This window comes from Ambystoma mexicanum, chromosome 10 (genome assembly GCF_040938575.1).
Source record: "Ambystoma mexicanum isolate Mex_15411 chromosome 10, UKY_AmexF1_1, whole genome shotgun sequence".
NCBI lineage: Eukaryota > Metazoa > Chordata > Amphibia > Caudata > Ambystomatidae > Ambystoma > Ambystoma mexicanum.
Window position 1 is genome coordinate 247,196,410 of NC_090932.1, and position 17,818 is coordinate 247,214,227.

Genomic DNA, 17,818 nt, shown 5'->3' on the forward strand with positions numbered 1-17,818 from the left:
CAGACAATATCATTAGAAAGGCTCCCAGCTCAAACAACATCACTGCCTCTACATGAAATCCTTCTGCTTTATTTCCCACGCCTTCACAAATGTAAAGATTGCATGCTTTTTTTTACAATCTCTGCCATTTACCCTGTAAAAATAGCAAAAAATGCATATGATTATTTCTTCTATCTCTTAACATCCAATAACATAACATTAAAAAAAACAAGTGTGCGCTATATGTTTACTATTATACTCATTTGTAAAACATATTCAACTAACAGATTCCAAATTTAATATACAGGATGCACATAGGCAAAGTAAAGTGTATATGCATACTATGCTCAGTTGTAAGAAAACACTACTACTCCAAAAACAAAAAAAATGTCTACATTGGCAAAAGTGCTATAAACACACATATTCACTAACTTCTTTCTTTTACAATTGCAGTGAAGACCACTCTCCTGAAAAGCAGCAGTGTCTGAAGTACAAACAAGGACTTAGAAGAAACCTACTCTTTCCATAAAAAAAGTAAGTACAATATTAACATAATGTTCTAACTGTTACTCGAACACACTAGCATTTTAGGATTGTAGAACAAAGAAGTGTATTAATCCTTCTAAATCCATTTAATAAAAAAAATAACTGGACAGATTTACACCAAATTAACAAAAGCACGCTTTCGGGACTAAGTCGCCGCTCCTGCCGAAAATCTGGTGGAAATCGGTCCAGCGGTTTGAGCTGTAGGTGTGAGCAAAGTTTTTTCCCATTATGTCTATGGGAAAATAATAAAGTTTGGGACCCCCCTATAACTTTGCACCCCCTGGACTAAACCTCACCACAATTTGCAGTGGGCCATATACTTTTTTTGCAAAGTTTGGTGAGGATTCGTCCAGTGGGAGCGAAGTTATAAGCCGCCCAAAAATTGCTCTTCCTATGGGATTAGCAACTTAACCATAACTACATCACTGCTACCGCAGGCCATGTAATAATGTCAAGGCTGAATTTACTCATCATTTTCCAAATTCCATAGATAATCTACAGATTACCCCTTTTGATTGGCCCATCAAACTGGTAGATTTTGAAACCTGGTGACCCCACCCCAATCACTTGAAGACAAACAGACAAATGAACACCTAAATAGTTAAGACATGTTGTGCTCTAAAACGTAGCCTCTTTGGCAAAAACTGTTGTTAAACGCTTAAGCCAGTTCCTCGAGCTGTGACCCTCTTGCATTAACCGCATTCATACACAACTTCCTGCAGCCCATAAAAGCCATGCAACTATCTATTTGTGTTTGCAATACCGCAGGCGTCTGGACCATTTATACGGCACCCTTCACCTAAAGCAATACTGCAGGCCATTTGACAACTGCCCTGGGTGTCAGGGGTGGAAACAACCACTATTGTCTCGAGCTCATAGACATAGAACCCGAACAGCGGGTTTGCAGGACCCCATGTTAACGTATTCCCATTCCTAATTTGGGATCTCTGAAACCGTACCTTTGTTTTTATAGAGAACCGAGACAAATATAACTAGCATGTGATTATGATATCAGATATCAGCCTTAAATAACTCCAAATTTTAGGCAAAAATTGTCAAATTTAGCTTCAGTTGTCAACCTTGTCAATGGTGTACTTCTGTACTTATGCCCAAAAATGCATAGTAGATCCCACATTTACCACCCATGACATGTTTACTAAGAATCAAGCAAAGGTGTGGGAACGGCTTGAACATTTGAAAGCTTTACAAAATTAATATTGAAGTCTGATGAGCAAGACTTTCCTTTTTTTTACAGTACTGAGTACAAAGAGGTTGTTTGGACAGTAAGATTTGGGGTTAGAACTGTCACTGCATAGTTCAAACATTTATATATTGCAAATACATACTGATATTTTGCATAGAAAGAACTTGAAAGCCCTTGCACTTCAGATCTTAACTGGCTAAAGCTCCATGGCAGCAGCAAAGAGCTCGTTGTATAGGAATTCAATACACATCTAGGAAATAGCTTTTTCTTGATCCAGGGGTACCATCACACTGGGAGTGGCGCTCTAACACACTGTTAATCTATCTCCCCAGCTAGTCTGGGCAGAATGCAGAAATGAAGTGGTCTATCCAAATGGATGTGGGTGGCATCATGCCCTTGGGCCCCAACCTCCTGCACTCCTTCACCCTCTCATCCCAGCCCTTCCGCCCTGTCCTTTCACCCTCCTTGCATTTTTGTCACTGCACTTGCACGGTCAGAACGTCACAAGGCCTAGTATGACCGTTACTGTTGTTTTCTTCCTCTGCCTCCCTGACCCCTATTTCCTGTCTTGTGACACCTGAAAACACTTAGGCACCATACAAATGTTCAATAAATAAATAAATAAATAAATAAATAAATAAATAAATAAAGACTTCATAAATGAAACAACTCAGGATAGTTCACGTTTCTCCAAACACCTATTTAATTTCAGTTCAAGGGAGCAAGACACCAGAAAGCTGATATATATCGCCACACGCCATGGCTTAATAATCAAAGGCACTGGCAATTACATTTAAAAACACAGTAACAGCTAATTAGAATCCTGAGCAGAACTAAGGCAGATTACAGGACTCCCGGAATGGGTAATGCCAAACTCTTCTTTCTTTTAACTTCATTTGGACAGACATAGACACTTTTTTTTAAACGTGCAGTTTTTTTTATCAACGTAGCTTTATTTGTGTTTTATCCTGTTTCTTGGCAGAGGGTCAGTTTATTTTTCCAGGAGAGCATGGAGATTTTGAAGACCTCCTTTTTAGCACTGTGTCCCAATCTGGAGGCCCCATATGTAGCTTTGAGTCTCTTTCTGGTGGCCCCATCTATGCTATTGTGTTTTAAAACACTTGGGCTCCCCATTGCTTTCTATAAACCATGAAGGATTTCTCACCCTAGTCCCTGGCATCCCCGACCAACCAGGAAGGTGTGATGACCTATGTACGTGGGCGCAGGAATTTCTGGCACGGGATCCAGGACCATTACACCATTTTTAACTAACCACAACTCAGAGTTCCCCGGCCAGAATGGAAAAACAATCATATTGAAGAACACCTTTCAAAGCCCCCTTGCGGCAAGGCATGGTACGGCACACAGGCAGGGACAAAGCTGTTTTTCATTCAATCAGGACTGCACAAGCTAGCTTAACATACTGGTGGCCATCTTGGATTTCCTCAGTTCAATACAAATGACAGCCATTGTACATACCTGCGCAGGAAATCCTGGCCAATGGGGTCTGAGGTCTTCCTATCTGACCGACTGTCCCAGGTTCAACTGGGCTCTTTCCTCTCCTCCACCACACTCTCCTACTGTGGTGTCACTCAAGGCTCTATCCTCTCACCATGGCTCTTCAACATCTACCTTGCCCCTCTAGCCCTCTTGGTCTTCACCTTCTCTCCTCACTTCCAGGGTTATGCAGATGACACGCAGACCTCCTTCAAGCTTCCCTCCACTTCTTTTTCTTCTTCCTCTCTCATTCCTGACTTTGTGACTGCTATTCAGGCATGGTACGCTGCAAACGATCTCCCCCTTAATGTCAGTCAGACAGAGATCATTCTCATTGGAACCCCTGTTTCCTGCTTCCCTCCTACTCTGTGGCCGCCTTCCATGGGTTCCGTCCCTCACTCTCTTGTGAGGCAAAAACCTTGGCATCATCTTTGACTCCTCTCTCTCCTTCTCTCCTCACAATGCGGACCTTGCCAAGAAGGCCCACTTTCAGCTGCACCTCCTCAAAGGCATTCTCCATTTCCTCACCTTCCCCCACAAACTCAATGTCTCCAGAGCTCTGATCCTCTTTAAGATGGATTACTGCAACAGGCTCTTCCTCAATCTGACTTTATCCTCCCTTCGCCCCTGTAAGAAACCCATGGTGGCAACAGTAAAGACAGACACAAGTGATCACAGTTCAGGGGTGTTTATTGAACTGTGAATGCGGGTTGGAAAAATGCCTAATCTAAGGCTAAATCTAAGATGGGAGCAAGCTACAACCATCAAATAATAATAAGGCAGTCCTAGTGGCGTATTGTCAAAATAAAAGGGCCTATACTAAACAAAAACTATCGCCAATCCTTATGCTAAATACAAACAAAGAGTGTGGGATAATGTTTACAAGAAAAGAAAGACGTGTTCAAAAGAATGTCATGATAGCTTGGGAACTTGACATCAGCTCCCTTCCCCAAGCTTACATACTCAGGAGTCTTTAAAGTACACAAATAATATGTCAGGATTCAGTAGTCGTGTCTCCCTTCCCCACGTTTTGTGCATGGAATAAGGTAGGACTCTGTAGCACAGCACACGCTCGAGCTTTCCCAGCACAAGCTAACAGTTCCGTTCTCAGCATATCAGAGCCTTCAGTGGTTAACTCTCTTTTGTACAAAAGAAAGTCTCTTGCCCTCGAGGACCCGATGTTTTCAACAAAATAACAAAAAAAAGTTCCTTTCAGCTTGCTGTTTGGGTGATGCCTTTTCACCATTGTATCCCCTCGTTCGGGCTCATATACACAAGAAGAATCAGGCCCTTCAGTATTAAAGCTTCTTGCTGCTTCTGCGGGTCTGATGAGTTTTCAATACGATACACCAAAAAGTCAATAATGGTATCAAAGTTCTTCTCTGGTTGTCCCTATTTGCTTTTTGGGTGATGTTTCTTCAACCCTAGGTTGCCCCTCTTTCGCACTCAGACCCTTCTCGATTGTTATCCTCCCTCCGATCGAGTTCACTATGGCTTTAAAACACAAACTTAATCTGTAACGCTCACAAAACTTATGTCTTTTTAAACAGTTTATTCTATGGACATCCCTCTGCCAGGTTCACTCTTGTCAACACACTGTTAATCGGGACTTCAGACTTCACTCCCTTTTATCAGCAACCCTCGTTCGGGTTCACTCTTGCCAACTTTACTATGCAGGTTATCTTCCCTTAGTTCCACAATCATCTGTTGGTCAAAGGCTTTCGACTGTACAAAGGAGTTTACAAGACCCCCGTATGACCACTTTGACCCCTTTCTCGCCTTTCTCCCAAGGCCTTCCGGTTACGGTAGTTCAACAGCAGGGTAATTGCCATGAGTTTCTCGTGTGTACACCCATGTGTTGCGTGACTCTGTTATGCTGGCTTTTGCCTTGGATATCAATAGTTCTTTGTACTTTCTTTAAACAGCCGCTTGATACTTTCGTTCAACACAGTTCAGTTTCTTTATCTGCCATCCCCTCGACTCACCAGATGTAATGAAAGGCTTGGCTTTCTTGTCTGTAGAATCAAGGCCGGTACCATTGTGCCACGCGTCTCTCCCCAGCTTGGTTGCAGCAGCAGAGGTGCCTGGGTACCGTTGACATCTGCTGCAACATATGCTGGCCATTGTTCACGGTCTTACGATTCCTTCTCTGGAGGTTTCACAGGCGTCTGTCGAAAAAAAATGCAAGGTCCCTTCTCTCCTTGGTAACCTCTCAATTTGCACCATCTTTCTCCTCCTCTTGAACTGCCGTGCTGAGTTAGCTCTCTCATTGTGCAGTATGCCTTGCTCGTCATGTGCTCTTGTGCTCCACCTTCTATCCCTGCGGGGAAGGGAAAGGGCCGTCAAGTGTGAGTGATTTAGGTCAATTCCCTGACTTTGTCTGACCTTCACGTTGGGACAAGTCAGGTAACAGGACCTAACCTAAGTATGTTGTCTTTTGTGGTGTGAAAAAGAGTTTTTGTAAGAAACGGGGGGTGGGGGGGGTAGAGAGGTTGTGTGTCCTATGTAGTAGGATATTGAAGAGGGGTTAAGGGTAGGTGAATACCACCTCTCACCCATTGGTGTTCCACATCCCAAAGATCCCGATCCAGGTGACATTCCCGCACTGGCCCACCTCAGGAACTGGATCCAATAGTGATGACTGTGTCCTGGCCATACCGGATGATAGATCCCCATGTACTACATTGGGAGACACCTTCAGGTTTCCCACACCCCCTTCAACTTATCCAGAATAGGACTGCAACCCTTATCATTGGCCTCAAGCCCAGGGACCACATTTCTCCAGACCTAAAATCTCTCCACTGGCTCCCGGTGGCTGCGAGGATCAAGTTCAAGACCCTCTGCATCATCCACAAGGCTTTCTGGGGCATGGGACCCCACTACATCCAACTCTCTCTCCTTTAATGTCTCCCTGCTAGAGCCCTTCGGTCTTCTAGCTCCAACTCTCTGCAGATCAGATGCTTTTCCAAGCAGAGAATGGGGGGTAGATCCCTCTTTTTGGCACAAGTCTCCCTCTGAAATGGCCTCCCTGCCCCTCTCAGGCTTGAACCAGAGCTTCTTAAGTTTGGGACGCTTCTCAAGACCCTCCTTTTCTCTTTTTCCTTCTCTCTCCCGTCCCCTGCTAATGACTGACTGCCTGGTCCCTTCTAAGTCTTACGGGGCACCAGGCCCTCCTTTCCCAGTCTACCCCAGAACCTTTGTCTTCCTGACCCCCGCAACCTGTGCTTGCCCTTCTACAGCCAATATAATATTTAGCTAAAACAAAGTGCATAAGTGACAATTTGGCCCTCATTACGGGTATGTCGGTAACCATGCCGGTAAAACCGGCAGGCAGCCGGCGGACCCATAATGATTCACTGCTGCCTGACTTGCCGGAAACACTGGGGCATCACAACCCCGGCAGTCCGGTAGGTCAGACGACGGTAAAATGTTGATCCCCATTCCCATAGAGTCCCATAGGAGCACAGAAGCACCGGCACCGTTAATAACGTGAAAGTCTGCGGGCAGGTGCCATTCCACCCGCCCGCCATGTCCAACTCTGTTGGGCGGTACGGCACCCGCTCGCAGACTCATAGTTTGCCGGCCGGAAACAACGGTTGCGATAAGCTTACCAGTACTGTTGTTTCCGGACCGGCAACCTTGTAATGAGCACCAATGTATCATTTTGAAAGCCTTTATATTAAGACTAGTCGCTACCCAACATGTTTCGTTCCTATCAAAAATATTAGCAAAATTATAGGAACTTTTTCATGGGAATTTTCGTTTGGATTCTGTGTTGTCGTGACAAACACAACCTCAAAAGGGAAGTTGTTGACTTCTTACTGGGTCTGTGGTATCCTGTATTGTGAAATACATAAGAGCAACTCTTTGTTAGTTTTTCTTTGTCATTGACTTAACATAATATCTGAGGAACGTTATCGGCAATGAATCAATAAATGCTAAAACATCCTTATTTAATGTATATTCTTTACATGGGTCATCTCAAGGAGTTTAATTACTCTCATAACTTCCTTCCTACAACGACGCAAGTGCATGGACCAGTCATTAGAGACTTCAGGTATCGAGTACCTTTCAATACCATAATATAATTAAACAAGAGTGATTAGTTAGAGGAATCACTTACTCACAAGGTTGTGTTGAGTCTAGATGCAAATAAAGTAGGAGTGGTTAACTTCTCAACAGTAGATGTTGGTTTCCTACTGGGAATAATCACCCCGACATCTGCAATAGAATTAGAATTGCACTTTAGCTTTTAGCCGTGATTCAGTTAATTACACTTCAAAAAATACAAATTAGACAATATTACAAAGGCTAATGGTTATTGATTGCGGTAGCTATCATTATCAGATATTAGCATTCCTTAATACCACTACATTAGAGAGGACATGAGACAGATAGTAAAGGTTTCATAGAAAACTGATTCGGCTTGAATTAAATCGTGTTCAACACATCGCAAAAACCATGTAATGCTTACTTCAATTTCGAGTTCGGATGCGCTTGACCAAACTTTTTACTCTTCAAGAGTCGGCAATATTATTTATTCTGTTAGTGAACACGGGGATCAACTGGTTCTCTGTTCCAAAAAAGTAAATAAATCCATAGTATATGTTGTATGGACACTCTTTCTAATTACCAATATGTACTTGCTGGCAACATACTAGCTCGATGGATGTCCAAAAGGGTTTCCATCGGAAAGCCAGTTTAACTAACCATGCAGGATATGAAACTTTCTTACCTGATTAATAGTTAAATTATTCACTGCAGACCTCCGGCTGGCCACTCCAATTGTGAACGGGCTTTACTCCTGTGAGTATGTTATTTACTAGGTCTACTGACGCACATATGTAAACAGCGTGCCAATTTGAATACGGCACTGGTTACAGTCAAGAGCGGACATCTTGAAATGGCCTCGCTCATACTTCGAGGGAGTCAAAAAATGTCTTGTGTAGCCGGGCTTAACCAATAATCAAATAAAAGCATTGCCTCTTGAAACCAGCTATATCTATTATCGTGCACGCATAGAGAACATGCCAACTGGAATACGGCACTCAACACAGACAAAAGTGAACATCTTAGAACAGTATCACTCGGATTATGAGTATTTTGAACTGCGTTTTACACAACAGGACTCAACCAATTAAACTTGAAAAAGTACCCTCTTAAATCCGGCACAAATAGCTGAACAAGGCGGACATATTGGAACCATGTCACACAAGTTGTGAACAGCTCTCATTATACCATCTCGTTCAGAATGTGACTGATTTTCACTAGAAAGTTTCTCTTGATTTATCTAACATTCAATATGAGTATGTAAGCCAAAACATATGTGAGCAAACGCAAGTATGGGGTTTATAATAAACTTGTCCTCTTTTTTTATTACTTGTTACTAACTGACTGTTGACTACACCAAGTAAGACAAGTGTGACATCTTACTTCTCTTAAGTAGACATTTGCTCGAACTGTGCCACTCAATGTTTCAATTCATTCCTGTGACATGGCTGTTACTTAGAAATATCAGGCACATTTCTTCTCTAGTAAATTTCTATTTGTCGAGATTGATGTCATTGCTCACATTGATTTTTCTGAGAACCGTCCATCTCAACTCATCATATATATGTCCTGTTGCCACAAAATGTCCAACCATTGGTGCATTCAGTGTTTCTTTCCCGATGCAGCTCTTATGTTCACCAATGAGAACTTTGATTTTTCGTTCTGTTTTCCCTATGTAGATTTTTTTTACAGGGACACCATATCCTATAGATGACCCAAGCAGTATTGCAGCTGGTAAAATCATTTTGTTATCATGGTGTGCTAAGACCCATATAGACTTCAGTTGATCTTCTCATTTGTGGACAACATCTGTAGTTACCACAGGGACTGTGGCCCATTAGGCTCCCCAAGCCCAATTTATCTGTAAAGGTTGTCTGCCTTGTTGTCCGTTCATTAATATCACTTCTTGTCAACAACACTTTGAGATAACTACTCCTTTTATAGGCACATCTAGGAGGATGAATTGGTTGTGTACCCTTAGACAAAATATGGCAGTATTTGTTTATTATTCTCTTGATATGATTTGACACTGGATTATTAGTACTTACAAACACAATGTCATCGCATCTCGCTTTTTTATTGCAGTATTCTAATAGTGCCTCTCAGTTATTGTTTGATGCCCTTTTCAAAGCATTCTGCATGATTTTTTTAGGATATCCTCTTTCTTTTAGATTAGTACTCAGCACTTGTCCTTCTCGTGAAAAGGTTGAACTTTTAGTACCGTCTCATCAATGTACACATAAATGTTGATATCTAGGAAATGTATTTTCTCCTTATCACTACTACTAGTGAACTTCAAATATGGGTTCTGCTTGTTAAGCCAGTTGAAAAAGGCTTCAAGACTCACTAGATCTGCGCGCCATCTAACTAGCGAATCATCAATGTAGCGTTTCCATAACTTGATTTGATCGTTGACCGGTTTTTCATTGGAAAAAAATCTTCCCTCGTTCTAAACTCTCCACATACATATTTTCTAATGTCAGAGCCACTGCTGAGAGGAGGGTGGTACCAAATCTATTATTAAACAGAAAATAATGCTCTGTTAATGCGATTTCAGTGCACCATACTACAAATGAATGTGGGGTAATGCCTCCTTCTCTTTTGTTCAATAAAAACTCTTCTACCATATTGAGTGTGGCCTCTTGTGGAATCTTAGTGTACATAGAGACGATATCTAAACCTACAATGTATCTCGGTATGGGTATCAAATGGATGCCAATCTACCAAATTAATAACACTCATGGTATCGCGTAGGTAATATGGCATCTCAGTAACAAAGGCTTTGAGGAAGTGGTCTGCAAGTTTGGCCTAAGGTTCCAGCATAGAACCAGTACCCAAAACAATCGGTCTCCCAGGGGGACTGTCCAAGGTTTTGTGAACTTTGGGTAATGTGTAAAATGTGGGTACAATCGGGCTAGTGGTAATAAAATATGCTGCTTCCTTTTTGGTATCCAGTGACGTTCACCTGCTTTTTCCACGTTCATGGTTATGATGGATTGTTCTCTTTCAGTAGGATCTACAACACTTTCTTGGTAAAAGGAACTATCACCTTATTTGCAATCACATTCAGTAATATCCACTTCCCTGTCTTGAAGCACTATAGCTCCTCTTTTATCAGCCTTCCTGATCACAATGGTCTTGTTAGAATTTTACAATTGTACCACTTTCCATTCTTTACAGGAGAGATTGTGAAACACATTTTCTTTTGTAGGTTTCGCTTATGATGCTTCTAATTCAGCCCAAACTCTTCTTTCAAATACTATGGACTCGGAACTGAAGCAGGCCGTAGGAGGACAAAATGATAAGGGTTTATGTAAACCACTATTAATGTCCTCTGTCTCAAAAGGATTGTCTGAAAAGTATTGTTTCAATTGTATCTTCCTTAATAACTGTTGTATCTCAATCCTCATAGTGAAATTGTCATAGTTGTTCATAGCTATAAAACGGAACCCTTTTTCTAACACCAGAATCTCGTCTGGCTGGCATGAGCAAGTAAGAGGAAAAATTGATTAGTAGGCTGTGTGGTTTCTTGTTTGGCGGGGTTCGTATTCCCATGCCATCTAATCCCTGTCTAAACTAAAAAATTAGATGATGATCTGCCAATACCTCTTTGGCCTTGATTGTGTTGTTGAGGTCAGCGTTGATTATTAAATCTTCCTCTCCCTCGCGTCTGTCCTCTGTTAGTCCCATTTAGTACACGGTCGCTCATTGTACTGTCATCCCCAGAGTTTGCCGAACTGAAAGAAGTATTACAAAAACATACATATTTTCTGGTACCAGATGTAGTGTCCTTGCATTGGTTTGAATTCTAGCCATCCTGCGTGTACCTAAAGGCCCCTTAGTACTTGCATACACCCAGGTGCCCTCTTCCTCCCCTCATTCCCCCTGCACTTGTATACCTCCACCCTGCCCTGCTCTTCCCTACCACCTTAGCAGTATCCCTTCTGCCACTACCATCACTCATCCTGATCCCACTTCTTGTTTCTGCACTTGCACAATCCGAATGACACAAGACCGAGTAGGATTGTTATTGTTTTTCTTCTCTGTCCCATCTCCCCTTTTTGTCTTGTGCCACCTTGAAACACCATTTTCTGTATTGGTGCTTTAGAAATACACAACAAATAAATGAATAAATAAATAATCACAATCTCAAACCTCAAGACTTCTCATTTTGTGGTGTAGGGAAGGCTATTTTTTGTAGTTCTAGTGCATGATATCTCAAACGTGGCCTTATTGACAAACCATGTTAAAGTGCAAATGCCTGCTTTATCGTAATGCAACAGTTATGCATTTTTGCATTTATATATTAAAGATAATACTCAAACAGGCTGTAGGACTAGTAATATTTAATGTACAACATACTTTAAAAACAAGGACTTTAAAATAATATAATTACAAATAAATAATGATGTCGATTGCTGTGGCTGTATGTGGAAAATGCCATAGTAGACAGATCATCAAAGGACAGGAAATACCATTTTGATCATTTAGTACATTACGGGTTATGAAAAGACCAACTGTCTGAACGAAGTACAGCTGGAATGGTTACATTACTGACACCCTCATATATAACATATCTCTTGATGTCTACTATCATTTGTAAATCGTATAGCACATGAACTGGTAAACATATTCATAAGAAGATTTATGAAACAGAATGCATTTTCATCTGAATATAGATCTAAACATCTTACATGTAAAAACAAAGATGAAATTCAATCCAATACAGTGATCTAAAGAACATATCAGAATACATTAATGGCCACGTCTATAAAACCTACTTCCATGTGTCTACAAAAAGAAAGAGGGTTACAAATCCAAATTATACCCTTCGTTCATATTAAGGCCACATGGTATTTTGCTGTTTAACCTCAAAATGAATTTAGATTCAAATTGACACAAAGTTCATTCAGAATTTCCCCTTATCATATGCTGCTTAACATTACTGAAAGCAACCCATGTCAAAAGCCTACTGTCCCTACTGTGTATTTTAAATATAAATGTTCAGCGGGAAAAAAAAGTTGTTAAAGGGATGTTATGGTAGGTTGCTCTAAAAAACTCCTTTGAAATTTAGAAAAAAAGCTTTGTTGAAAGGACGTTATTGTTGCAGCACAAATGGAAAAACAGAGATTTTTGCCAGTTATGATAAACTAAGCAAACATAACTCATGCCCTTGCCATGCACTGCTCAGACTAACATGAAGGAGATCACAGATTAATTAAAAAATTAGGTTATCGATTACATTAAAGATGACATTACTCATCCTGCGAAATTCTTTTGCTTTATTGAGAGTGAGCAGTTTAAGCAGAAGACGTGACCTGGAGGTGCGGCATTGAAAACATGACACATATACTTTGAAGGTGCAATGTATGTAGCCCTTAACTTCGCAGAATGTTCTAAAGTTTGTTTAACTTGTCGTTTCACCTGAGCTCATGGTGCACATACATGGAACAACGAGCAGGCTCCACACACATAACACAATTTGTATAATTTATATGTTTGATGAATGGCTCTAATCTCAGTTACAATCTCCCTCATAGTATTGGTTTCCTCATTACTATATGTTACCTGTCTGTGTATCCGATTTGTGTGTATTGATGCTCTAAGTATACACTTCATATGCACACAAATGTCTAGGCATTGTTGGATACGTAGCCCATGGCACCATGTTGTCAAGATTGGTACTAGAATCCGAGAGGAACCCCAACTCCTCAACTGCTTCTTCTGGGCTTGAAGAGAAGGTTACCTTTGTCCTGCCTTTGCTTGCCTTCTTCTTCTTTTTTGTGATCTTCCATTTTTTAAAAAGGTAAGGCCAGTTGCGCGGTGTAGCCACTATGTCTGCCTGTCAATTTGTCGGACAAGCGGCACCTTCCCTGAAACAGACAGACAAGGGAAAAGCATAGAGAGACAGAAAAACCCCTGGGAGGATGCAGTGTCGAGATGTATGTTGTGAGAACACTGGAAGATCTGATGTAGAGTAGAAAGCTGAATGGAGTCCTTGTAGAGCAGATGCAATGATCAGCACTCCCAAGCTCATATATTAGAAGACAGTTTGTCAGGCATGTACACATGAATGTGAGGACACTGACAGTAAACCAACAAGTGGAATACTAGGAACAGGGATCCAGTCAACGGAAAGAGAGAGAACTGGGAATCATACAGACAGAAGAGGGAGAGTGGGGCAGGAGGGAACCCAGGGAAAAAACTAGTGAACCGGAGTGAGAACGGATCTCAAGGCACTGGGAAACAGCAACGGGAGACCCGGGAAAAAACCAGGGTGGAAAATGCCCAACAAGGGACTAGCAAGAGAATAGCAAAAACTGTAGAAGTAAGTATGGGTAAACATTCTAGGAAACCAAAACACAGTGTCTTACCCCTAGAAGTATTCGGAGGGTTGCAACGCGCCACACAAACAAACCATAATGATTGTATGGATGCAGGTGGTGGCCATGTTGAAAACAACTAGCGTGCTGAGACATGTTGGAAAAATAAATGACAGCCCATTATTGGCGGAATGTCCATCGCCTTCATAGGGGCCACGGAGGGACAGACATGACACATGTTTACCATTACTCAATGTTCTGACAATCTTGGACATATAATCCTACTGACCAATTCTACCGGATTAAGAATACTCTACTTCTATGGCCCATGTTGAAACAATTTAGTTTGTTTGTGTATTTTTAGATTGCTATGCTATCAACAGAATTTCAGTAGATCGTTCCTGTTTGAATAAGTACATTTTGTGATACATGGACTAGTTCAAGAGAGGCTTAATAATCACCCTTCATATGTTGGCAGCAATAACCTAAACTAACCCATGTTAGGACTTTCCCTGAGGATTATTACAGATTAGTGATGTCATCTGTGATGTCATCATTGAAGTCACAGAAGGTGAATGTCATTGAACATTTCTCAAGTTTACAAACATCACTGCAATGTCCCTAAATATCAGAAAAGAAATAGCAACTGTTTTAGCACTTTTATTAGGCATATTTCACACCAGTCTCATCACTCCTCACCCCCTCAGAGGTTGTTTCATTTGCAAGACACGTGTAATATTGTGTTTTGGAATTTGTTCTCTCCGTTCTGTTCACGGACTGTGGCTGAAGTATGTAAATCCAGCATGGTGTCCGTTTCAAGGTTTTTGACACACCTCATGTTTTATATATGAAAAATCTGCAACTTTATGCGATGTCTGTGAACTTTAGTGAACCCCTCTTATGCGTCCAGAGACATTTTTGCAGACACTGAATCAGGAAGTGAGTTTGTTGACCGAAATTAAATAACACTAATTTCTCTTGACCTACTATTGGGGAATTGTTATACAAATCTGCTAGGCAACTTAATACCAAATTTACAAACCCACAACCCACGCAGGTTTCGGGAAAATCCATCCAGATGTTTGGGTTGTAGCCTCAAGCAAACCTTTTCCACATTCATGTCTATAGGGATTTGAAAATGCTTGTGACCTCCCTTTAAAGTTTTCCCACCTTGCTGATACCATTCCAAACTTTCACCCCACATTTGATTTAAAAGAAATGTTTAGTGCAGATTCGTCCATTGCCACCGAAGTTATAAGCCACGCAAAAAGTGCTCTTTCTATGGGATGATGATGTGCTATTTATATAGCGATGTTGCCAAAGCGCTTTATCTAGAACATATGTTCATACTAAGTCATCCAACCAAAGTTGACTCTCATTTATCAACCTGTGAAAGATGAAAGGCTTAGTTGGCTTTGTAAGGATTCAAACCTCTGACATGTAGATCACAACCAGATCACAGCAGCAAGCATTCAACCCACTGAGATTAAAGGCATTATAAAACCATCATAACCATATCTACAGGGTTGCTATTGCCGACCATGTAATTATTTCTTTATATATAACATCCATGAAAAATAAAATATACAAAACATTTAAGGTTATAGCAACTCAAGTCAACAAACATTAGAAATAATAACATTAAGTTAACAACATAAAAATATTAACAATACATTGTTAAAATATTATATTAAAATCAAATTTCACGGTAGCCTTAACTCACCCTGTTTTCCTTGTAATATTTATGTTGGGTTATAACATGCCAAAGTAATGGAATGTGTTTTATGAATATTTGTTTGTATTTAAGACAACAGCTTTTTGGGCTGCATTAAATTTAGGTAGCTTTCGTTTATATGTTTTGCATTATTTAGATTTTTTTTTTAGAAATTAGATGTCAGTATTTTTTTTCTGTAAAGTATTATGATTATAATTTAAATATTAATTATAACTGCACATTGTATATGTTGTGTATGCATTGATGTTATTTGTTGTATTGTTTTGCAAATAATGTGTATTATATTGTACATGTTTGTTGTTGTTGTGTGTGCTTTACTTTGTGTACTGTATGTTGAATTTTATGTTATGTGTATTGTTTACTACACTATGGGGCTGATTCATGGATTTTGTGCGCCGAAAAACAGGGATTTGTGCGCCATTCTGCCTGCAAATCCCCATTTGTTAAACAGGAATTTGCGGGCAGAATGGCGCAAACATCCCTGTTTTAAGGTGCACAAATTCCATGAATCAGCCTGTATACATTTATAGTTGTATAATGTAGTGTATTTATTTTTTATAATTCAAATTTTACATTTCAAATCTTTATGTATATTGTGTTTTCTAATTTAAAGTTACTTTTTTACTTAATGCTCTTTGTAGTTTATGTTTTAATACAATTATAGTAGACGAATTGAAAGCATATATTCTAATTTATATTGTAAATTATATTTTGCAATTTAACAATATTTAATGGTTGTTTTAAAAGGTCTTAACAGTATACATGTATTTAAATTTCTAATACTTAGATATTTTAGAAAATTATTTGTCTGCATACAATTTTGTTTGCTTTATATAATAATATGTTATGTTTTTATGTTTGTGGGCAACTTAAAGTTACTATGATATTTGATTTTAATATATTTTAAAAAATACATCGTACTATTTATATTGTAACCTTACTGCTTGTATTCCTAATGTTTGTAGAGGTTAAGTTTTTGTTGGTTTAACCTTAACTCTTTTGTAATTTCTTTCACAAATATTTTCACTTTTTTATAGTTATGTATTTGTTTATGAAATGCTTTAAAATACTATTACATTTGGTAAATTATTATCTGTAATGCATATTGAATTGAACTATATTACTGTTGGATGCAATTGTGTTATCTTTATTTATTTAGTTGTATAAAATTCCAATGCTTAATCACATTTTTAATTACATTTTGGGACAGCCTCCATATCGTCCAATGATAAGAAGAACATTCTAAAAAGAGTCAAATGAAAAAAACGAATTTTAAATTTCAAAATTATATTTCACATATGTATATTAGTGTTTTGAAAAACAACAATAAAAAGTTATTTTCTTCTAGAAGTTATAACATGAATAATTGTATGTACTTGTTCAAACTTTTTTCTGGGTATCATTACAAAAATTGCCAGAAATTGAGGAAGTATGGAAAAGTACACTTGCATGTCATTAATACATTCATATATATTTGGAACTTTTAATTTGTTACATTAATCATTTTATTAGGTGGATTAACATTGTATATACTCTTTGAAAATGTACAATTATGGTAACAGTTGATTAATAGTCTTTGTGTAGGGTAATTTGTTGCAAAACACATGGGCCCTCATTACGACCCTGGCGGAAAGTGACTGACCGGACCGCCACAGCGTAAATAGCGTTTCCACCATTGCACGATGGAGCAAAGTGCGGCCCATTCCGACCCATCGGGCACTAGCACCACGCCATGGCGGAAGTGCAAAGTCCGCGATGGCGGAAATGACCCCAAAACGGCCCACACCGCCGCCGTACGGCGCCCTAGGTGCAATACCGCCACCCATCATAGCGGACACCGCAGTGAGCGCCAACCGGAAAGTACGGTGACCGTAAATATACGGAAACGGAAGTAAAAACATGGGCCCGGAACGGGAAACAACACCCCGTACACCTATAAAACCACAAAATACACACAACCACTAAAAACACCACCCTGAGACACATCCCAACCCGTCATCCACCCTAGTGAAACCAAGAAAAATGGGAAAAGTAGCGAAGAAAGCGTGCGACCGCAAGCGGCAGGTCCACTTCTCCCGTGAGGAACTCACCGTGCTTACAGAGACACTCCAGGAGAATGCCGCCGCCGTCTTCTCCACGCAAATGACCAGGACGGCACTTGCGAACAAGAAGGCCATATGGGCCCTGGTGGCACAGCGGGTAAGTGCGGTGGGGACCGCACCCCGCAACCCACAGCAATGCAGGAAGCGGTGGGACGACCTGCGGATACGCGTCCGTAGCATACTTTCTGCCAACCGCAACATTGCCACAGCCACCGGGGGAGGATCGGAATCACCCATCAAGTTGACCCCCTGGGAAGAAATCTGTGCCTCCACCATAGGAATGGAGAGCATCGAGGGAGTCGGAGGGATGGAGAAAGGAGTGCAGACATCCGGAGAATCAGGTAGGTGTCCCAAATAAAACCATGCCAAATCCACAATGTCC